This window comes from Pelodiscus sinensis, chromosome 3 (assembly GCF_052426305.1).
Source record: "Pelodiscus sinensis isolate ZL-2025 chromosome 3, ASM5242630v1, whole genome shotgun sequence".
NCBI classification, from domain to species: Eukaryota; Metazoa; Chordata; order Testudines; family Trionychidae; genus Pelodiscus; species Pelodiscus sinensis.
Genome location: NC_143054.1, coordinates 93,421,016 through 93,436,350, shown reverse-complemented (window position 1 = coordinate 93,436,350; position 15,335 = coordinate 93,421,016). Strand labels below are relative to the sequence as shown.

At 44.8% G+C, this 15,335-nt stretch overlaps 1 protein-coding gene across 7 annotated transcripts in view; it reads left to right on the top strand.

Annotated features, from left to right (window-relative positions):
- The window catches only part of PTPRK (protein tyrosine phosphatase receptor type K), a 588,884-nt gene that overhangs the window by 75,363 nt on the left and 498,186 nt on the right, over positions 1 to 15,335 (top strand). The gene's annotated exons all lie outside the window — the stretch shown is intronic.

Genomic DNA, 15,335 nt, shown 5'->3' with positions numbered 1-15,335 from the left:
CCCCCCGCTGCCGCTTTGCTCCCTGTGTCCCTGGTCTGCTGCGGGGGGGGGGGGGGGAGGGCGCAGCTAGTGTGCCCCCCCCCCCCCCCCCAGCAGACCAGGCTTTTGTTGTGGACCCTGGGGAAGAGCAGCTGGGGTGCTGCCGGTTGGTCCCGCAGCGCCGCTCTGGGCACTACTGGACCAACCCGGCAGCACCCCAGCTGCTCTGCCCCAGACGTCCCCAAGTCAGCCGTTGCTGAAACTGACCAGCGCTGACTACAGGAAGCCCGAGGCACAGTTGCTCTGCCCCGGGCTTCCTGGAATCAGCTGCTGATCAGTTTCAGCAGCAGCTGACTTGGGGTTCTTAAGTTGAATCTATATGTAAGTCAGAACTGGCGGTCAGTTTCAGCAGCGGCTGAATCTGGACGCCAGTTCCGACTTACATACAGATTCAACTTAAGAACAAACCTACAGTCCCTATCTTGTACGTAACCCGGGGACTGCCTGTACAGGTAAACTTCAGAGCCGCAGCGGTGGTTAGTGCCTGGGCCCGGTGCAAGCTGGGACTGAGGCTTCTTCCCTTATCAACTAATCTTGTAGTCGATAGAATTTCTATCGACTACACGATTAATTAATTATTCGCTTCCTCACATCCCTAGTCATCACTGTTGACATGTTTGTGAAAATGCTGGTGCCAGGTTTATTAGTTCTTGTCCCCCAGTTTGCACAGGTGGTTGGGGGAATGCCGAGTAAAATGTGAATGTAAATAATACCTGTATCCTTGTGGCGGCTGTGTGTGCTAGAGAGAGAGTGCTTTGACATTTAGAAATGGGATTTCTTAAAACAGCCAGCAAGTGAATAAGAATAGGTTCGAGGAAGAATGGTTGCAAATACTGTTTATCATTGTTTGGGAACCATACAATACAATTGAACCCTTAAGTTCAATTATTTACTCTCTGGTGATAAACAGAGGGCAGCTTCAATAAAAGGTGCTTTCCAAATGAAGAAACATGGCATTTAAAGCATTTTTTAAAAAACGTTGAATAGTTTCTCTTTTAGAAAATGTTTGTAATTAGCCTACTGCATAGTAGGCAATCCCCATGTTCTGGCAAGATAGTTGGAGACTCCCAGAAAACAGCACGAACACATACACTGTAATAAACACAATGATATTAAACAGGAGACAAATATAACATAACAGGGTAAAACACTATTTTTAGGGTCACAGGTGCCCAGCAACTGTAAGGTTAGTGTCCAGTTGGTAAGCGTACTTTGTTGGGGCCCTTGATGACTTTTGACTACAAAATTCTTCTCTGCAGTGGTTTAGCAGTGGGGCTGACAGGGTCTAGTACAGCCCAAAGGACTCACAAGTGGGAGAAGGTGGTAAATCCCTCCACAGGTTTAATATGCAGCAGGTTGTAAAATCCCCAAACAAATTCCCTGACTTACTAACTAAAAATTGGTGCACTCACACACTCCAAGAATTAGCCTCAGGTTCAGAGTTGACTCAGTCACTGCAGAGGGGCTGGTCTCTTCTGGCAGGGATCCTCTTCGGGCAGGAATCAGGCTGCTTTGATCCCCGAATTTCCCCTCATCACAAAGGGGTGCAAGGCTCAAGGTGCAGGCCATACAACTGCACCAAAATTCAAACTCTAATCTTCTACACCAGCGTTCAGAGACACACAACAGGCAGAAGCCCCGAACCAGCAGCCAGAGCAGAGCTGACCACGCGGTGATTGGTCTCACCCAGGGAGCCAGAGAGCCAACTCAGCCTGGCTGGGAAAGCCTCCCAGCAAACTCCACAAACTGGGAATCAACAGCGGAGACATAAAACCCAGCTGAGGGATCCTGCCTTCAGGTCCCTAGAGTCTAGTTCTCAGGGGAAACCCTGCATGCAGGCCTGGGGCTTACTAGCTCCCACACAGCCAGTCCTCCCCTTGCCCCGGCTGGCTCCAGACCCCCCCAACAATGGCTCCTCCTTCACCTCCTGAACTCCCTGGGAGGGTCATCTCACTCCCTATGGGTTGCCGGGCACACTCTGTCCCTGGTAGGGAGGGAGAGCCAAAGCAAACTCAGAGTTCCTCTCCCTGAGCTGCCAGCAGACAGAGCCCCGGGAATCTAGCTAATCTCCTTGGGGGGGGTCACACTGTTAAATGACAGGCCAGATAAACTAATTCTGAACTAATACTTTGTTCCAGGAGTTGTATTGAACTGGTTCAAGACACACTTGTAAAACAGAGCAACAGGTGGGTGTGGCATGAGGCATAAATGTTTAGACTGCAATGGTACCTTTTTTTTCTAGTTTTGATAAAGACTTAGGCCAGTGGACTCCAACCTTTTTACACCCAAATCACTTTTTAAATGTCAGGACAAGCCAAGATGTACCCTATCTCTTTCTTGAGGCCCTTCCTTCTCTGTTCTTCCTCTCTCCGTCAGTTGCTATCCCCAGCCCTTATACACTCTCAGGGTATGGCTACACTGCCACTTTTTTTATCCTTCTTTTGCAAGAAATTTTTCTGACATTTGGCCTGTCTAGACTGGGTCAAATATTGGAAAAAACCCTTCTTTTGGAAGCCCTCTCATTCCTTGTGGAACAAGGAATACAGGGGCTGCCAAAAAAGCGTGTTTGCCGCAAATATTCCTGCAGTCTAGCCTCACTGGGTTGAGACAGGAGGTGCGGGCTATGGGGTGGGAATGAAGGATTTGAGTGGGAAAGGGTGAGAGGTCCAAGCTCTGGGAGGGAATTTGAATGCAGGAGGATGTGGAGAAGAAGATGCTAGCTCAGGGAGGGTGCTCCATGCTGGGGAGTGTTGGGCTTAGGTGGAGGATTGGGGTGCTGGATGTGAGGGTGCAGGAGTTTGGCTTGGGGTATGTGAGGGGCTCAGGGCAGGGATATTGGAAGTATGGTGGGCTCAGGACACAGATTTGCAGTGTGTGAATGGTACAAGAGTGTTGTGGCAGAAGACTGAGGATGTGGGGGTGCAGGAGTTTGGGGATGAGAGAGGCTCAGGACAGGGGGTTCCAGTATATGATAGACTCAGATTTGGGGTTGGGGGGAGGGTACAGGAGTGTTGTGTATGCTGTGGCCAGATGAGGACTTGGCCCCAACTGGGGGCTTGCTTGCTGGCCAGGCTTCATTTTTAAATAAAATATTATGCCAAACACACAAGTTTCATCAGTGTCTTTATTTATGAGAGGGGCAGGGAACTGTTTTGAGTAAGGGGTCACTGACCCACAGAAAAGTGAGTCAGGGCCACACAAGTGAGATACAAGAACACAACCCCCTCCAAACTCCTCAAGCCTCACTAATGTGGCCCCCAACTATTCTGGTGGGGGCAGGGGACAGGGTGCTGGGGCAGGGGATAGGGCACTTGTGGGTGCTGCGGTAGGGGAGAGGGTGCCAGTGGAGGCCGGGGCAGGGGCCTGGGGCAGAGGACAGAAAAAATTGTTAGAAAAAATTCTTCCAAAAGAAGGATTGAAAAAAGTGCTTGTGGGTGCCGGGGCAGGGTGCCGGTGGGTGCTGGGGCAGGGTACATATGGGGGTCTTGATGGGGGGAGGGGACAAGGACCAGTACCTGGGGATCCTGCAGCTGCACGCCAAGGCCCAGGAAGCGTGCGGGCTGCTCCTCCGTCTCCCAAACCGCGGTGCGGTACCTGAAATGCTGGACTGTTGCATACCTGATGCCTTCCTGTGTGGAGGGAGGGGGGCGTGGAGCTGGGGAAGGGGGAGTCCTGGACCGCGCTAGCCCCTACCGCTTGGGCAGTGCGCACCTTGCTCTCTGCTCCCCACGGCAGCGCGTGATGCCTGAGCAGCAGAACTGGCTCAGTCCCGGACCCTCCCCACCCCCCCGGCGTGCTAGAAGGCAGCAGGGGAATAAAGTCCACAGCATGCGACAGACCAGTGTTTTAGGTTCCACGCCAGCTGTTGGGGGGGCGGGAGGGAGGAAGAGCGGCCTGTGCACTTCTGGGATCTGATGTGCAGCTGCAGAACTCCCCCCCGCATCCTGCAGGAAGCCTGTGCTGCCTCCATTGTCCCTGAGTGAAAGTGGTAGGTGCACTTGGGAGAGAGCTCTCCCAGAACTGTATGTAAACCACCTAACAGTTACAGCGTAAACAAATTTGCTGGGTGGTGTGTGTGTGTGTGTGTGAGACACTCCTGAGCCAGAAAGCTACAAAACAGTAAAATGTCAGTGTAGACCTAGCCTTAGTATAGATAAGGCCTAAAAGGAATAATTTCCAGACAGATTGGATTTCACTAGGGCAGTCAGTTTTTAAGGCTTTTGTAAGTACCAGAAATCTGTAGAAGACACAAATGCAGTTAAATGAATCTGTAAAAATGTATGAGGTAATTATGTAACAGATTCCATACTTCATGTGTTAGCTGTTTAACTGTACAGTTCTTAAAATAAAATATAAAATTATTTTCATACTAGTCTAAGAATTGCTTTCCTCTTTCCCTTATTTGAATGGGAGATCTGCAGCCCAGATTACTGCCTTGTGTAATATAACTGTTCTGGGATTCCAAAGATGCCATGGGTCCTTCAGTGAGCATATGTCATCTCAGTGCTTTATTTAAGGAGCAGACAACAGCAAATATATATTATAAGCCATTAGGGTTTTAGCAGTCAAAAATCAAACATGACTTTCTAAGACTTTCTCTACCTAGAACCTTTGTCAGTAAAACTGTTTTTTGATCAAGAGTCAGAAGCCCCTTCCCTCCAATAAGAAACAAAAGTTTCATCAACAAAAGTGCAGGTGAGGGCAGTGCTATGTTGGCAGAAGAAGATCTACCTTCAAAATTGCCACTGTTTCTTGGATTTATGCTGTTCAGAGAGCTGTGGCTACATGGGTGACCTTACAGTGGTACAGCTGTGCCACTATACGGTGAACAGTCAGACAAAGTGTATGTCTATCAGCCGGATTGAAGGGCAGCAACTGAGTATAGTTTAGACTTGATGAATGAACTTCTGATTGCTCTCACATCAATTCGGTGCCACCCTTACCCACTGTCATGGCTCCTTCCCCACTCTGGCATGATAAATGCAGAAGTGGGGGCCAGCAAGTGTACCCCAAAGCCTTATCTACAAGGCTTTGGTATAAAACTTCCCCCAAAATCTAAAAAAACCTAGATTTTGGGAATAAAACTTCCGCTGCCACCACCCAAATATTAATAATGAGATTAGGGGAAAGATCATTTGGGAAATCTCACCACTATTATAAAAATCAGGACACACAAGTAACCAATGCCAGGTTAATAAAAAGAAAAGAGAAAACTTTTATTATTACAACAATATTCCTGTTGCAAGCATAAGGATCAGATGGAAAGGTAACAAAATATACTCATGGAGGAATTACACCATGGGCTTAGAACTTAGTTAAAAAGAAAAGCCAAACACCTCTTAAACAGTGCCAGATATCAGATCCCATACTCAACCCTTAAAATAATAAAGCCTAACAAAACTTCCCTACTTACGGAAAGTGAAGAATTGTTTCTTGGAGAGAGAGAGAGAGAGAGAGAGAGAGAGAGAGATGCTTGTCCCTCTCTGTAGCTGCAGAGGACTCACTCAGAGAGAAAAGGAGAGAGGAAAAAACCCAAATTCCTTTGTCCCAGTTTGTGCCTACATTCCTATTGGCCACTCCACCTGGCTAGGTGTAGTTAACCCCTTAATCCCCAGGCTGCTGGCTAACCCTCATAATCATGACACCCCCAGAATAAGAAGCATGAGGGGAGTTGATGGAAGAGCATCTCCCATCAACTCACTGCAGTGAAGACATTTCAGTAAGTAGATCTAAGTATGTCAAATAGCTTAATTTAGATAGATCTCCCTCCTTCGTGTATACCAGGCCAAAGTCTGTTTGGAAGAAGTGGTTTGGTGTTTTGTGAGACAAATGAGCTCTTCAATGAAATGTCATGTTGAAACCTTATGTTGGCCTTTCAGCAATATTGTTTTAAATTTTATGGGCTTTTTAAAGCCATGTGTTTTGTGATAATGAATAAAAGTTTGTTTTGGCGTTTTTATTGTTAGCTCTTCTCTGATCAGGCTTGTCTAGACTACATGGAAGATTCAAAAGAGGATATGCAAATTCCGCAGGATCTGCATATCTTCTTTTGATCTCACTTTCGAAAGTGAAAGTAGTCAGTTTGCGGCTTTTTCGGCAATCCCCCCTTTTTCGAAAAGCCACGTAAACATCATTTTTTGAGGAGAAATAGCTTTTTGAAAAGGGGGGGGGGGTTGCTGAAAAAGCTGCGTCCTGACTACTTTCACTTTCGAAAGCTCTGCTTTGGATCATGAGATGGGAAGAAGATATGCAAATTCCCACGGAATTTGCATATCCTCTTTTGAATCTTCTGTGTAGTCTAGACATAGCCATCCAAATTAAAAAAGAGAAAATAAATTAGCAGCTAATCTGCAGTACAAAGTTAACTTAACTTAATTTAGGTCACCCTACAGCCACCACAGTAATCCTGTTGCTCTCCACATGTTCCTCCTTCTGCCAGTTCTGTGTGTCCTCAGCATTTGCATCCAGTGAAATGGGGTAGTGTGGAGCATTGACAGCCATTCAGGGCTCACAACTAGAGCCCTCTGCCTAAACTTGGATGACAGTCCAAGCTGTGAGCCAGTCTGTGCTCAGTTTCACAGCTGGACAGTTTCAAGTATGTGAAATTGACATACTTGTCAGTTTCACAGCTGCCTCAGTGTCAGAGCAGTATGGTGGGGCTCACAGCTGTGTTTATGTAACTGACAAAAAATGTCCATTTCACTACTTGTAGAAGAAGCAAAATGCAGGACTATGTAGCACTTCAAAGACTAACAAGATGGTTTATTAGATGATGAGCTTTCGTGGGCCAGACCCACAGCCATATGGTTGTGACTATTTTCTTCCACTCTTTGATCTGAGGAAGTGGGTCTGGCCCACGAAAGCTCATCATCTAATAAACCATCTTGTTAGTCTTTGAAGTGCTACATAGTCTGGTGTAGCTGAAGCAAAATGCAGGACTAACACAGCTACATTTCTATTACTTGTAGAAGCTTTGCAGTGAAACTGAGCCCCACACTGGGCTCACAGCTTGGACTGTCACTCCAGGGTCATGGAATGGAGCCTCAAGCACCCAGTTGACACATGGGTCTGGGAGCAATTGTTAGCCCTGTGTGGGGCTCACTTTTACAGTAGGGAGTCTGCCAGCAGTGAAAGCAAGCCTTGTGTTGCTTCTCTCTGCAGGAAGCAGCTGGGAAATTGGCAAGAATAATACCCAGGAAACAATTTGAAACACAGTTTTTTCATGGTCAGTGCTTCACCCTAACTACACAAACATGAGCACCATGCTTCTTGTGGACGTGGAGTTATGTCAGTGTAGCAGGTCACTTATTTTGGTGGAAGCAGCATACTAGTGTAGATGCTGACACAAATAGGTTGACATAAACTGCCATATGTCTGCTTCGCTCTGCAGTGTAGACCAAACACATTTTTGCTGTCTTGTCACTTTTCTTACAGTTGTGGTATAGGCAAGAATATGGAATTTGCCAAGTTCAGTTTTCCACATACAAGATCCACCTCTTTGCTTCCTTCTGCCTGCCCCTTAACAACTTTGGCTTTGTTCCCTTCATTGTATAAAGGTTTCCTTATAGTTGGGCGTGATGGTTTCTTTACACAAAATGACATGGAAGCAGCTCATCCAGCAGCTTATCATGTGCTGAAAGTGAATCAGCATAGCTAGCCCCTGTTATGTGGCAGATGGGGCAGCTTTTGTTATGATTCTGGCTCTTCCTGGCTCATGGGCTTAGGAACTACCATAGGATTCAACATCATCATTCCCATTGTAGCTAGGGATGGCCTTGCAAGCAGTATTACCTTGACTACTGAATAAGTTTCCTCTTTCATGCTTATTTGTAATCTATTTGCATGCTTTTTTAATAGCTCTCTATTCTAGGGGTTTCCCCATTCCTGCACCCCCGTAGCAGCAAGAACAGGCTCTGCCAGTCGTAGAATAGAGAGGGGTTTATTCCTTCAGGATACAGCACATATGTGATGTGGCTACAGGGGCCAGGGCCAGGATCCCTCAGACCCTAGGGTTAGGGGTCCATCGCCCCTAGGCCTGCTGCTTAGCCTCTTCTCTCCATGCTTCCCAGACATCCACTGCCTCCCTCCCAGGCCCTACCCCCCAGCCAGGTGCTGGTCTCCGCCTTCCTTCCTTTGTCTCTCTCCCTGGGAGGCTGAGCCTAGGTGTCTGGGTTAATATACATTTGGGAGAGTCATTGAGAATCTCACATCACAGCGGGGGGGGGGGGGGGGGATGGGGGGGGGAGCACTGGGTTACAGAGCAGATGGCCCCCCACTATGCCACAACAGCATTGTCAATTGAGCCAATATAAAGAGAGAGTATTTTCTCTAAGAGCCGCCTGATTCTATGCCAACTGAAATCAGTGGAAAAAGCAGATCCAGAATAAACTTTTTGGATAAAGACTAACAAATTAACTATCGACTGATAGTCAACTTTTACACTTCAATTTAGTAATTTTTAAAAAGAATTAAGAGTAACCCAGAAAAAGAACGGTCTTCAATGTTAAAAATGTGTCTAGAAAAGCAAAAAAATCGATAGTTTGACACCTCTAAATTAGGGATGTCAAAATGAGTTTATTTTTGTAAATGTGTAACCACTGAAATTTACAGCTTTTATACACGGCGGCCAGGCAAGAACTTGTCACCCCACCCCCAGCATGGGAGCCAGTGCTTGCTTACCCCCTCTCTCCCACACTGCTGTTTCTGTGGGAGGCAGCAGTTTGGGGATTAGTGGCTCCTTGGGGGCTGTCATGAGCGGAAGTTGGCTCCCACATGGTCCCCCTTCTTGCACTGCTGCCTCTGATACAGAGGAGTATTCAGCTCCACAGGAGCTGATGCTTGGGGGAGGCAACAGTGGGGGAGGGGCTCTTGCTTCCCTCTGCCTCTGATACAGAGGCAGTGTTGAAGGGGTCTGCGTGTAATTGTTACGATTAACCAAATTCGACATGAATTTGCATATCTTCTTCTGATTCCGTTTTTGGAAGAGTTTTTTTTTCGAAATAAAGCAGTCTAGAACCCTGTACACTTTTTTTTTTTTTTTTTTTTTTTTTTTTTTTTTTTTTAAGGAAGAAGCGTTCTTTCAAAAAAGGGTTTTTTTCCAGGGGAAAGAAAACCTCTTCTGAAAACAGGATTGGAAGAAGATATGCAAATTCACGCTGAATTTGCATATCTTTTGAAAGCTGTGGGCGGTCGAGATGCACCCTTAGTTTAATTTTTTTAACTCCGTTTACTATTTCATATGATATTGAAAATGCCTAAGAAGAAATTTTGAGAGACAAAAGAGGTGAGGTAATATTTTTTTATTTGACCACCTTCTGTTGGTAAGAAACACGTTTTCGAGCTATGGAGTCTGTTGACATGAAATTGCTAAGGCAATACAAATATTAGCTCACCCACTTTGCCTGTGATATCGTTGGGGCCAACATGGCTACAATAACATTGCAAACAGAAAGGAATTTGTGTGTATGTTAGTTTGCCAACTTTATCCTAAAATTTAAAGGAAGCACTTTGAGTTGAGGTTGGTAAAATGTTGTTGAAGTACAGTTTGAATCTCTCTTCTGCTTCTGTTGGAAAATGTTTGTTTGTGGGTCTGTGTATGTGCTTGTATATGGTTAATAATACACAATATATCTCAAAATACACAGCCTATAAACATTCTATCTGTCTCTGTATCGATGCTGACTTGAATTTGAATGCTTTCTGCAATAAATCTTTTTTTATTTTCAATTAGCCATTAAGGTTACTGATCGTTATTTAACGAATAGTGTATTAATGGACTTCCCACCCTAATTACTGAAATTAGTGCCTTGCAAATGCAGTAGTCAATCAATGAATGAATTAGTGTGTTGGATCTTGAACTCTCTCTTCCTCCCTCCCTCTTTCCTTAACTGCCTCAGCAGTTTCAGTATATACACCAATATTCTGAGTCCTCCCTTTCAGGCGGAGAATGGACCTTTTCATTTTAGAGGTATGGCTGAACCACACTGTTAATGTTGTGTTAGGACCAGTCTCTGGTCTAAATGGTTCCAAGTTGTAAACTAAATATTTTGGCACCATATATAACTTCATTGCTCAACTGTTCCCATTAAATGTTCCTTTCTGATGCTAATGCTCATGGGAGAGCAGCAGCTATGATTGGCATATTTTAAAATAAATACCTAATAGTTTGAGACCTTGTCTACACTACAGAATTACACTTAAATCATGTTGCTATACAGCTGCTGCAGCAGTTAATCCTCTGTCGTATGCCCATACTATTTTTCTTGAGTTGCTAGTGTGCATCCATTTTATTCATGCAGAGAGCATCGTGCCATAGTAGCTATCCCACTGTGCACCTTGCCACCATCTAGCTTGGGATATTGTGGGATGGTTTTGCAGTACTTCATGGGCACAAACGAGTCAGGTAGGGGTGACTGGGACCATAGGTTCAGTGTCCCAGGATGCAATTTCCTCCACCCATGAGCATCCTGTTATATTTTGCACCGCTTTTTAAAAGCTGAAAGAAGGGATTTGCTTTCCAGAGTTAAGGATTACTGTTGGGGATATTGAAATGTCAATAATGTTCCTGGGAGACTCTGCCTACCCTTTACTTCGTGTCTCATAAAGCTGTACACTGGTCACTTTGTCTCATCAAGGAGCACTGAAGCAACAGGCTCAGCAGGTGTAGAATGACAGGTGAGTGTGCCTTTGGCCATTTTGAAGAGCTTCTGACACTGTCCACTTAAGAAATTATGTGGCAGTGAAGACAGTATCCCTATGGCATTTACTGCCTGCTGTGTGCATCATAATCTTTGTGAGGCAAAGGGGCAGAATTTTCTGCAGGCATGGAGCCATGGAGTGGATCAGTTTTCTGCTATTTTGAGCAGCCAGATACCATGGCATAAGATGATGATGATGATGATATCTTTGGCAGTCGGTAGGGGGACAATTCAAATTAGGGAGACGTTGAAGGAACATTTTAACGATAAGCTACAGTAATGGGTGTTGCTGTAGTGTGCTGTCTCAGGCACTATTTATTTTTTGAGTTGTACCATGAACCTTGTATTGAGTGGGGGGGGGGGGGGGTGCGCGCGTTGCCATTACCTTTGATTACTGGCTACATCCGCTATATGTTGGAGACTTAAGTCAGCTGTATTAGACTTCTGTTCCACACCCATTGGAATATATATATTTAAAGCTGAAACAAACTTCATACGCACAGGTAAAAGTAACTTTAAAGGGGAAGGAAAAAGGAATTCACAAACACATAGGCCAGTGGAGATTTTCACAGCTGGGTATATATGTGGCTGTTGTGTGTGTGCTCTCTGTAGGGGTGAAACAACCCACCTGCAACATGCAGCACATGCCTTGAGCTCTGATTCTTCCACCTTACCTGTCCATCACAGTGAGCTTGTTACATTGTACTTGGCCCAGAGGCCAGTCCAGTTCTCAAAACCTCCATCTTTCACCTGGCAGATTAGCCATGGTGTCCTTGAGCTGGTTTTAAGATGAGCATTTAGGTCTTTTATGTGTTTTGTGTACAAAATGCAGCTTTCATAGAAAACCATTGCCTCATTAACGGAAAACAGTTAAGCCTGAGGTGCTTGCATGTGGTGTTTGGAGACATGGACTGACAGTTTAGTGCTACTAGGTCATGATCTCATATTCAATAACTAGTTTCAGCAGATACAATGTTGGCAAGCTAATGAAATCAGCTGGAATCCAATACACAGAATAACAGTGCATGAAATAGCAACGGAACAGCAAAAGAAGTGTGAAGGAGTCAAGTTTGTCTGTCTTGATATCTATCATTTTAGAACCTATTTCAGTAACCGAGGCATTGATCCTTCACAGAAATAGAGGTATGAGTCTTTTACTGCATTTGTTTTATGGTGCAAGAAAAATGTCTATTAATGAATTGAAATTGAGAGTTGGTCACTGAAGGGAAATGTCTCTGAAGAAACCTCCAAGAGGATCAAAGATACCCTGGCACTTAATGAGTGAAAAATATCATTGTCTATGATGAAACATGACGTTAAAATATTAAGGAACAGATTTTAATGTATATTTTTCCATGAAGAGCAAACAGGAAAAGTTGCTGATCTTAGCAATTGAAGTGAAGGATTGATAACAGTGAGTAGAGCCATAGGCAGGTGCTGTATATACTGCTCCACTAATCTCTCTTGATTGTGACCTGTGGCTTTCCATTCTGGGCTACTGAGTATAGAGATAATCATCCCTACCACAAAAACTCTCTGTACTTTGGCAGGCATCTGCTATAGCTTTTAGTATATTGAGACCATTTAATTCTTGCATCTTTAGCTCAATCAGAATCCAGATTCCGCATTAACTGTAACGTGCCAGCTGTTTACAACCTGAATGGTGCAAGTTTTTAATTGAATTTTTTTGTCAAACTTAATTTTGTAATAATGCCAAATACTTGATGGCTTATAGCAGCGTGTAGTACATTCTTTCTGAATATAGCAAACAGGTGCGCCACGTTAAGACATTCATCATCTTTGAATTGTATTTCACCTCCATGTTACTTTTATTGCTTATTCATAGCTTAGTCTGAATACTTATCTGTGGGTCTGAATACTTACCTATCTGCTTCATGCTGCATAAAGCACCCATATCCTCCATAAAAAACGTTAACACAGGGCTTGTTCAGCCAGGGATATAGATCACCACTAGATGACAGTAGAAAATATGGTTAATTGGAAAGCTTCTTTCACAACCTAAAGCTGCTGATACACAGAACTGTATAGATGAGTGGAGTTTGGGTATATTCTATTACAAATAACAAAAGAGCTTTAAACAGAAATATCCTCATTGTTTTTCTGTGTCCCCTCAGCCACACCTTGGTTAAGTGTTCCATGAGATGGAATTGGACTAATTGGTGCAGAAGTAGTCTATGCCCTGCTTTAACGTAATTTGCTTCCAGACTTGTCACCAGGCTTCTACGAAGAGACCTTGTGGCAAAAGACTTTATTTTCAACCCTCCAGACTCCACTTGAGTAAGTTTCTTAGATGCTGCAACCCTACACATTATATTCAAGCAATACCAGTAAGAAAATGAATGTTCTCAGAAATTATGGTGAAGTCCAAAAATTAAACATTTCATTTTTTGCCTGTAGCCAGCAGGACATTATTAATCTTCTAATTGAGTTCTCCCATGCAAGAACTGTCACTTCACTTAAAACTTGCAGGTTTTTTTAAAGGGGTTGGTGAGTAATTGTGCAAAAGTATAAATTAGATTAACCCATTTTTCACTATGTCACCTTCCAAAGCTTTCACAGTATGTTTTTTTTTCTGTGCTTAGGCGAATATTAAGTCTGTTAGGAATGGATGAGCTTTTCATTCTACCTTTATCTCCAACTCCTTTGCTTCTCCCAGCAAAGTAAGTTTAGGTCATTAGTGTCTACTCTAGATGGACTTGTTTTCTGCCTCATTTTATCTCCATTCCCTTGCAAAGTGCCAGCGGGGCAGGGTTCATTGACCTCAGGTCCTAGGTGCTGACTCAAGTGCTCTGGGGCTGGGAAAAAATAGCGGGTATAGAGCACCCATTGATAGTCCACCCCCTGCCCCTCTCAGCCGTGGGCCCCTCCAGTCAGCTCATCTACATCCCTCCCCAGAGCTTCTTGCCTGCCATCATGAGCTGTTTAGTAGAGTGCTGGAGGTGCTGGGAGTGGGGAGGAGCAGGGGCAGGAAGAGCTAGGACTGAGGCAGACTTGGACAACGCATGGCCCAAATACTGTGAGTTGAAAGGACAGGACCAGCCTCTTAGAGGCTAGCTGCTGAGACACTACCCTACAGTCCTGCGTGGCAGCTGGCTGGGGAGGTAACATCTGGTCCCTACTCTGGTTCAGGTGCTGAACCCTAGAATCTGAGCTTGGACAGAGAGCAGAAGCTGCCTCTCCAGCCAGACTCTGTCAGGAAGTTGCCAGGCAGCAGGAGCCAGCGGTTAAAGTTGCTTCTTTTTTCTCCCCACCCAGGTTGCCAGACAGCAGCAGAATGTGCCAGGGGAGGGGCTGGTACAGTAGGAGGACAAAGTGCTCCCCACAGGTGCCATGGAATGGGGAGAGTGCAGTGTCCCCTGGTTTGGGCACAAGAGGGCCGTGGGACCGTCCCTTTAGATCGTGCCCCCCACTATGGGGAGGCACCAGTTAAATATGGGGCATCCTGGGAGGGGTGAGGAGTAGGGGGTGAGGCATAGGACAGAGTGGAGAGTTGAGCATCCCCTGTAAAATCTGTAAGTATGAGTCTATACAGAATTTTATACATTTTCTGCCAAATCTTAAAAAAAGAGAAAAATCGTATACTTCAACTGTCTTCTAAACTCAGGAACTAGGAATGGAAAAAAACAAGGTATACCAGTATTTTACTGTCATATTTGTGTTTCGTTGATGAGTTGTTTATAAGAGTTGGATTTATTATTTTTTCAGTACAAAAAAGAGAATTTACACTGTTGTTTCTAGAGGGAAAAAAATGTATGTTACAACTTGCTTTTTATATAGAAACAAACCAAACACAAGTCCATTTTTAACCTTACAATTTTCACCATGTTTCCTTTAAATTCTCATTTAAACAATTTTCTGATGCTCTCTGTTGTGGAGATTATAATCTTGTTTACTTTGTCTATTTGACATGTCTTCAGCCACTAGCAACAAGAGTGTGAACACCAACTTCGTCCTTAATTCACTCTTAGGGTACGTCTAGACTACATGCCTCTGTCGCCAGAGGCATGTAGATTAGGCTACCCGATGTAGTAAAATGAAGCGGCGATTTAAATAATCGCCGCTTCATTTAAATTTACATGGCTGCCGCGCTGAGCCGACAAACAGCTGATCAGCTGTTTGTCGGCTCAGCGCGATAGTCTGAACGCGCGGGTGTCGACATCGAAGGTATTTGTCGACCACCCAGGTAAACCTCATCCCAGGAGGTTTACCTGGGTGGTCGACAAATACCTTCAATGTCGACACCCGAGCGTCCAGACTATCGCGCTGAGCCGACAAACAGCTGATCAGCTGTTTGTCGGCTCAGCGCGGCAGCCATGTAAATTTAAATGAAGAGGCGATTATTTAAATCGCCGCTTCATTTTACTACGTCGGGTAGCCTAATCTACATGCCCCTGGCGACAGAGGCATGTAGTCTAGATGTACCCTTAGACTGCATCTAGATTAGTCTGTGTCTGAAGAGGCTACATTTTTTTTGTAAATTGAAAATATTTACTTCACTGTGATCCCGGGAGCTTATATTGGTTATGAAGCATGTTGCACTTATAAAACCTCTGATCCCAAAATCTTCAGGTATGAATT